A 9,103-nucleotide genomic window follows, 5' to 3' on the forward strand; every position below is an offset into this window, starting at 1 on the left:
TCGACCAAAAACCAAGACATAATTTAAAGTGCGTCTGACTTGCCATTAGTAACGGTTCCATTATGTGTTACCCTGCTCGTTTGCGACATCAGACAGAAATAACCCAACAATGTACGGACTTTAAGAAAGTTTCGATTTCATATGATCCGCCAGACTGCTTTCTTTGTGCATGGTAGCTGTTGTAAGATGTTGTTTTATTGTTTGTTTTAATACAAAGTCGTACCACAGAAAGTTTAAAGTATGAAAATGTATACTTACAATACAGAAATAGTTGAGCGATGAAACTAAACGCCATAAAAAAAAAGTTGTAGGAGGAAATTTATGACAGCATAAATCGTTTAGAAATAGAATTATTCAATGAGAGAAATGCCTTTTCATTTCTGAATATGATTTAATGAGATTTTATAGTAAAAATTACATAATATTTGGATTGCTCTTCACAATGAAGACTTAACTGCTAATTATAAAGCAAATATAGTTGTTGTTTCATTTGCCGCTGAATAATAATTTGAATAAAATCATATGACTCAAGTTGTTTATGGTTTCTAATTGTATGGTAAAATGCTTATTTTTTTACTATTATCATTGTATACCCCTACATTACAGGAATAGAGGTCAAAAAATGAATACAAGGTCACACAAGCATCATAAAACGAATACAAGTGAAATTGCGTCACCGAAGCAAATTATAACTTTTGACTTTTTCATGCGATTATTGATGCTCATGAACAATTTTGCAGCCCATTCTTTGGTAAATGAAAACCTAAGTTCATTTAAAAATCTTCTACTCAATACATTTTAAAATTTGAACTGTAATTGTGTACCATTTAAAACAGTTTACTACATGCAGTACTGTTTGGTTGTTGTTATGGTTGATGTTGTATAAGCGTAATGATTTGTTTGGTATTATTTATTCTGTATCAAATATATTTCTTCACCATAAGCACTGCTATAATTTCTCAGTTGCGTGACGGTGAATGACTTTAAGTAAGAACTGTAGCTTCATTTGTGTAATTTTGTTTATGCTGACCATTTTTCTACATAAGTAAATGCCTTTACCAAGCCAGGAATATGACCGTTGTTTTCCATTCGTTTTGGTGTGTCTGGTCTTTTGGTTTTGCCATTTGTTAAGGGATTCTTCGGTTTTAATTTTCCTTGGAGTTCGTTTTTTTATATTTATCTTTCTGTACACCAGCAGTAATATAATTTTGTCTGTAAATTGATATATTTTTTTTAGTTTAATGAATTAAAGTGACTCAAGTGAAAATGTATATATAACAATGCTGCTTATTTTATTTTGTTTGATACAGATCATGTGTGCAGAAACTGTGACACATACCCAGCCCTGATGTTAGGGTGGAAAGAACAAAAACTATAAAACAGATTTATAAAAATAACATAAAAAAGTATATTTAATAAATTAAACTTTGGCAATATCAAATATTGCGTATAATAAATATTAAATACAATATTTACAGCTTTAGAACACAACCAGTTAACAAAAATAAATACTATAATCAAAATATCAATAGAACAAGTGTCAAACAAATATAATAACTTTGACAGCACGACAGAATTAGTTTTCATCTTTGGAATGGAGAGATAATGACCGTCGTGCATGGAGACCAATTTGTCCTTTGTATTAAAGCCATAAACCGTCCGAGTGTTGTAGGTAATAAAATCAGAATTGAATATCTCTCTATTGAAAAATGCCCTCGCAGTCAATAGAATGATAACGTTAGTCATACCAATTTCCATGTAGCGTAATCCACTGAGATTGTTGTTTAATAGAATTTTTCATCTCTTTTTATAAAAGATGTAAATTGTAATGTATGACGATAAATGGTAAAACCTGTCGGGATTCGTTCACTGTCACTTTGGAGTGTTATTGCATCGCTGCAATTTTCTATTCGTCCCTGATCATGTCCAGCGAGACTTTCAAACCACTTAAAGTGTTGGCTGGATTGGTATTACCGTCTCTGCACACGGGCCTGTATCAGCAGTTTAACCAAATCTGTAAAACAAGAAATTTTTTTAAAATACTTTGACAAATTAAAAAAAGATCAAAAGTCATCATGGCAAATGGACGATGACAGCTGCATTAATAAATGTATTAAAACAACACACAGTTGATCAAAAATAAAAGTATAATTTTATTGTCTGATAGAAGATTACAGTTTTGTTAGCGATATTTCCTTAGTGAGTAAAACTTCGATTTTATAGCCATAACTTTTCTGTTCTAACAAAACTCTATACGATTTATTTGCCTTCTACTTAAAACTGTGTATTAAAACAACCTTGATAATATGGTTTTACTTTCTCATTATTTCCAATACATTACACTTAAATTCCTGGGCTGAAATTATAATTAAATAGTTATCCCTTGACCTTTTTCGTTCTGCTTTCACATCAATAATGTAGCCCCGCGGTATTTGATTAAAAGTAATAGTTTCACTTTTGCATTGAACCCTATTTTATGATGTACAAAGCAATATTTGTCAATTGAGTAGTCAAAAACCACCCTTTTTTATGAACAATTATTATATTTCCCTAGTGTCTATGGCATTATTGAAGAAATAAAACGCACATACAAACTTTAAAGCATGGTTGTATACATTCCTATCATTCACTATTTAATAATTAAATATGTACACATTACAATTTTAAATCTAATAACAGGGGCTTTCAGTACATTTTTATATATGACCATGTATTTCACTACTCATTTCGTTTGTAATTTGATTTCAAATGTCAATTTCAACCCATATGTTGCACATTATATTGCATCATCAAAAATGCACTGTAGTAAAACGAATCGATCGAACATATCACTTTCATCTTTAAATCAATATTACTAATATCAAATATCTCTAAAAGGTGAAATTCACTTAATATCGTATACTCTAAAAGCTTTACTTCAATTTCTTAACTTTGAATCAAACATTTTCTTAATTAGCTTAATTCTTGAAATTAAACAAGGCTTTCAACATTGTATCTTGTTTATTTGTAAAGACAAGACAAGACACATTATTACTTTGACAGGAATTTATTATTATTTCTAAACAGAATTCCATTACTTTTAGTAGTGAGTGTACTTTAACTAAGTAAAATACGGATCCTTGTTAGCTACGATATCTTATTTAATTGTGTCCGGCTAGTAAAAATCGAGGTCTTGAAAACATTTAATATTTGATACTTGGCTTTCCAGTCAGGAAAGCACGTCTGGTGCATTTTTTGTTTCTTTAATCTATTTTTCTATATAGTTTACGATGAGAAGAGGTAACAGAAATCTGTAGTCCTTTCAAGATTTTGACTATTATATATTATTTGTATGGTTTTATTTAATTTTATATTAAAACCATTTTTATTATGAAGTGGAGATTGTCTTATCTAAGTAGTTTAAATGTCACACTGTATGCATATACAGCTGTTTTATTAGTGTACGTCACTTAAGAAGATCGTTATTTATGCATCGTATGCTCACGATTGCATCAGTTTATGACATTAGCTGCCAAGACATGACAAAAGAAACGAAATATTGCAAATAATCGCAAAACAAGTCGAAAAGAAAAGACGAACAGGTATTTTGAAAGACATGTCAGTTTGAAGAACATTTACTTATCTTTTAAACAGTAAGTCTAAAATATCAAACATATGAAAAGGCCTTTCTTTAATGTAGATGTGAAGTGTTTGTCAATGCGACAGACACCCTACGACACAAACAAACCAAAAGACAAGTAGAGGTCAGAATACAACCTTCAACAATAGACATGTGCCTTTACTTGATATCAAGTTTAAAATCGGCTGGATTACGAAAAGTTGAGACCAATTAAACAGAATCAATCTTAAATTTATCATCAGCACTAAATTCTCTAAATCATAAAAATCAAAAATACAAAGTCGTATCTGACACAAAACAAGTCATGCTATTGGTTTTTCGTAATTTGTAAAAACTGCAAATAACGCAAATGTTGCAATCTGTTTTACAACGTCACAGCTTGTTGTGCATCACGTCTTGTCAAATAAATAACATTAAGAAATGTTATAAAATAGTGATGGATTTCATTTTCGTCTTGATAAAATATCACATCTTGAATTTGAATATTATACAAACGGCTTTGTTTTATTTCTTTTTCTATTAAATGGTAAACTATTGTTTTGAACCAAGAACTGTTCATAAATTATCTCTGAATCAAATATACATTAAGCTTAATTTGAGTAAGTATGACCCTTAACATACATCCGAAAACATAACAACCTTACTAATTCGTTATAATTTGATGTATAACAGTAAGAATTATAATGAAGGAGAACAAAACCGACGATTTTGAAGTATAAAAGCGCATTTTAAAAGATGAAATAATGTATACAAGAAAAGTCACTAGGTTTAAATCATTCTGATTCTTTTTTGAAGATTTTTAAAAGCTAGCAGAAAGCCATTATATTTATGCAAGACTAAATAGTGTTCTAAAATACGCACTCTCTAAGCACTTGTCATTTAAGACACAATGAAACAAACTTTCCTTTTTCTCACATCTTAAGAGAGCGTCATAATATTAGTCATACAGTTTGGTTCTTTTTCTCTATTTCAACAAATTAAATTAAGTCGAGGTTTTCTTCAAATCGGTGTGCTGTTTTACCCTCAAATAAGGATTATTTAACAAGTCATTTTACTTCTAAGAAGGAGAGCAAGGGCTTCCTCATATTAAATTATTTCGGGATACAGATTAAAGTATAAAAATACGCATAAAGTTAAGACAAAGACAGGAAACGAATTAAGGGAAAGTTATGGAAATAGAGACGAATATGTAAATGCATGTATGTAATCATTACCAATAGGAAATTGTCAACATAAATCGCTGTCTATTTATGGGTTTGAACTTATATATACATATATATTATAGGTGAAGGCCATTTGTTGTCCCGAAATATCTTTTAATACGATTTCATTTAATTTTTGTTTTTTATTTATCTTTTATCAATATCGTTAAGATTTCTTTAATTTTGTTTTTCTGAGCCATACCGTCCTTAGACTGTCGTTTATTAATAAGTTAATGGTTTGTTTGCTTTTATAGATTATAAATATATTGCATGTACAAATTACTTTTTTTTAATTTAACTTCATCCCTTATTGAGCCTCTATTTAATTAGCTACTGTAGAAGTACCTACTTGATAGTATTAGTCTCGCCTGGTGTTCTTGTATGCTATTTATAGCTCATATGAGTAACAATGACATATAATCATCATTCACATCTTCAATTAGTAATCACTTTGATCCTAATTTGTATTTTTATCACGCGTTGTTAATAAAAAATACCTTCAAGGCCTTACGTTTTACAGTAAAGTTAAAATGGTCAAGTACGATTTGACTTTAAAATACATGAAGTGACTACAGGTTCTAATTTAGCACCTGTTAATCTAAATCTGCAACTAAGTTCGTAGACGTTTTAAGTGGGTTGACATTTATACTATATATCTGAAATTAAAATCTGAGTTTTACCGGAATGAAACAATAGAACGAATGCCAAATTTAGAATTAAGATAGAGTTTCGAACCTTTACGTGTCGTTGAAAGATTCTTTTGTTCTTTGATATATTTATACATCTGATTGTCACATTTTCTCTTCTGTTGTGCAATATCTTAAAGTTATCTGTTCTTAATTGGATAATCTAAAAAGACCCATACGATTTCAAGCGATTAGCTGTAATGCAATTGTAGAGAATTTAAATTAGGAGTAGCATAACGTATGTCTGCTTTACAGCACATTCTATAAACTGCAGAAATACAATAAACGTTTTTATTTTATCGAGCATATAAGCATACGGGTTTGATATACATTTACCTCAACACATAATGATAACAATCCATAGTACTTAGTACATGTAAACATAGTTTAGATTTTATTAAGGAAGGGTTAAGATATAAAATACTAGTTTAACCCGACCATAGTTTAATGTGACTGTTTCAAATTAGAAACCACGTCAGTCGTTATTTTGAAAACACGATTTTAATGGCAGATCTTTTAAATGTTTCTGTTGAATGCATCCAAACATTTTATAAACTTTGAAACGATTTAAAACTTAATACATGACTACTGTTGAAGAATTAATATAAATTTAGCCCTCTATTAGTCTTTTTTTTACTCGTCGGGTTGCTACCTTTAAAGGCCGCTTATCTAACACTTCTTTTATTGGTATTTGAGCGAGTTTTTTCAGAAGGGCACTAACAGTTTTACTTGACACTAGTTTGTCATCATGCTCTGAGGTGCTAACGTACCACTGCTTTAACACCGCTTCTTAATTGTTTTTTTACTTTGAAGTTTTTATAGCAGATTAGATTTACTTTTACTTATGGTATTACAAATGCATACATGCACAGAGTTCATGTTTTATCGAATGAACGTATAGCCACGAACAGGAATGTATTGTTTTACTTCCTATACCCTAAACTAAGTCTTAAAAGTTTAAATATCTTCCAATTTATCAGAAAAAAGATCTGCATACTATATATTGCTTGCAACAGTCTTTATATTTGTTAAATTAAGCGTTGGTATGACATTGATATTTGGTAAAGATACATGATTTTAATGTACTGCAAAATATTTAATATAGTTTAATATGTCTATGAACACTTAATCACATTTAACAAAAACTGCACCAGGTTGTCAAGATTGGAACAAGAAAATAGCCGATAGCGGCAATATCATGCAGAAAAAATTAAACCCTTAAAATGTAAATTTAAATGATAAAAATCGGCTGAAGTTGTAATTCTATCTAGAAGATACCTCAGGAAGATACAAACGTTTTAAATGTTGGCATAATGTGCCCGACCGCAATATTGAAAACTATTATTATTTGTAATAAATATAGAAACACGTGTCAAGTTGTGTGTAATATTCTAAGATACCACACATGGTTTCATATATACAATATTAAGATTTAATATGAAGACATATGTTTTACTGCACATAAAACACATTTAACATGTTTAACAAAATAAGTTTATCAGGATTGTTTCTTCTTCTTTAGAAGAGTCATATTCTTGTAAAAACATTTGAATATTTATTCCGTCGAATACTTTCATAGACTTAAATTATTAAATGAGACGATGCACAATTATGTTTCGTGTAGAAAAATGCACGAACACAGCTTGCTGTACATATATTAAAGAACTTGGTACATTCGGGAAATCTGATGAACTAGAACATACAAAATAAATGAATAAATGTTAACTTACCATATTTTTACTCTTTATCAGCTTATCACCATTCGCTTACTGAGTATATTTTTCAAAGCATGTTTAATTCTAATAAGTTTCTTAAATCGTATTCTAGGGTATCTTTTTAGTTCACACATAGGTCCTCCCCAGTCTCTTGTACATAGACACCGGCAGTACCCGAATATAGATCTCGGCATTATAAGAGTTCCTCCATTTAGACAACTGTGTGGATTGTAACATCGCATGCCACTGGGTACAGCGGATGACTTCCGAGAACAGCAACTCAATACCACTATAACTAAAGTCACTTTCAACACTTTATATAAGATAGTTGTCTGCATTGTTAATCTTAAATTCGATTTAAATTTTTCAAAAATTTAAAATCTAATATCTCGTCGTCTTAGTCTTCTATTGAGCAATATATTTTTCTCGTTTGTAATATCGTCCTATTGAATAAAAGATAAAATTCTAATCTACAATAAATATCATAACACAACTGTTGCATCAGTATCATGAATTGTAGTTATACACATTATATCGCCTACACCATGTGTTTCAATGTAATATTCAAGTTTGGAGGGCTCAATTTATTAGCAGTCTAAGCCCCGCCTTCTTTTCAGCTATTGGATCAAAACGATCAATGATATTCCCACAGATTTTTATGAATGAAACAGGTAAAATAATAAGACGTTGTTTAACAACAACTGCTTACAGTTAAATTGATTTCATATACCTTGCCAGTATTTATATACTTAAGTTTATTATGACTGAGTTGCCTCCTGTATTGGTTTTATGTGTGTATATCTATGTATACAATTATTATTAATATTGATATATGATTTCCATCGCGGATATTTGTTTAAAATACATATCCCCTACTTTGTATGAACGACAATTAATTAGTGTTTTACAACCACTTCCTTCTAATAAAACAGTACACCTGTTATCGCGATATACTCCGTCTTACGTTAAACCTGTGATTGACAGCGTATTTTACAACAGTAATCTGTGATTACAATTAATATATTGTTTCATTCATACAAGAAATAATAGAAAATCTACTGTTTATTTTGTTTATTTCTTAAACATAAAATACTAGTTATGATCAAGTCGTACAGTTTTGTAATAAGACCAAACGTACAAGTGGCGATTTGTTATTTTAGTTTTTGTATTTTGTCTTTATGCTGTAACTTGTATAGAAAGGAAAAGACGGGAAAAAGAAACATATGTTACTGCTACACGTGAATTGAAACGTAGACCCCCGGCAGGATTTCCGTTAAAGACAATGGACTTTAGTCTGAACGTGATGAATTTACTCCTAACACTTTATAACAATACAACATTTGCAATTGATTTAAATACTGCTTTCACTTATATATAATTGCTCTTTCATTATTATTTATTTTTCGAACAACGTTGATGTTTTAAAGCAAACAATACATGAGCATATCTCAATTTACATTGACAGCACTCAGGACAGCACATATATACTTTTCTCAACTATAGACAGAAGATACATTAATTTTGGTGAATCAAAATAACACTTCATGAAGTGTTTTACAATCATAGATTAAACTGTCTCTTTTTACAACTTCAATCGCTATTGTAGAATGCCCATACTGTTCATAAACTAATGGAATTGACAATTGCAACTTAAATATTCAAAATATTTATTTTTCTTTTTAGTGTAATTACGTACATTACTTTTAATTGGCAACTCCGAAAATAGTAAATGAAAAATTACTATGGGGGCATTTAATAGGGTAAACAGGAAAACTCTTAACTTTCTACTTCATTAGTTAACAGAAAAATTAAAATTATTTCATATTAAAAAAGAAAAACAAGTTAAAACTTCAACAAATGAGAAAGTTAAATACAGAATAT

General features: G+C 29.8%; 1 long non-coding RNA gene across 1 annotated transcript; it reads right to left on the reverse strand.

Moving 5' to 3' along the window:
* Window positions 1-1,384: 1,384 nt before the first annotated feature.
* LOC139523482 (uncharacterized) lies at window positions 1,385-8,487 on the reverse strand. The gene is made up of 2 exons (XR_011664627.1): window positions 7,238-8,487; window positions 1,385-2,014 (listed from the first exon to the last, which is right to left on the reverse strand). It is a non-coding gene; the product is annotated as an uncharacterized lncRNA (long non-coding RNA).
* Window positions 8,488-9,103: the final 616 nt, after the last annotated feature.

This window comes from Mytilus edulis, chromosome 5 (assembly GCF_963676685.1).
Source record: "Mytilus edulis chromosome 5, xbMytEdul2.2, whole genome shotgun sequence".
In the NCBI taxonomy this organism is placed as follows: domain Eukaryota; kingdom Metazoa; phylum Mollusca; class Bivalvia; order Mytilida; family Mytilidae; genus Mytilus; species Mytilus edulis.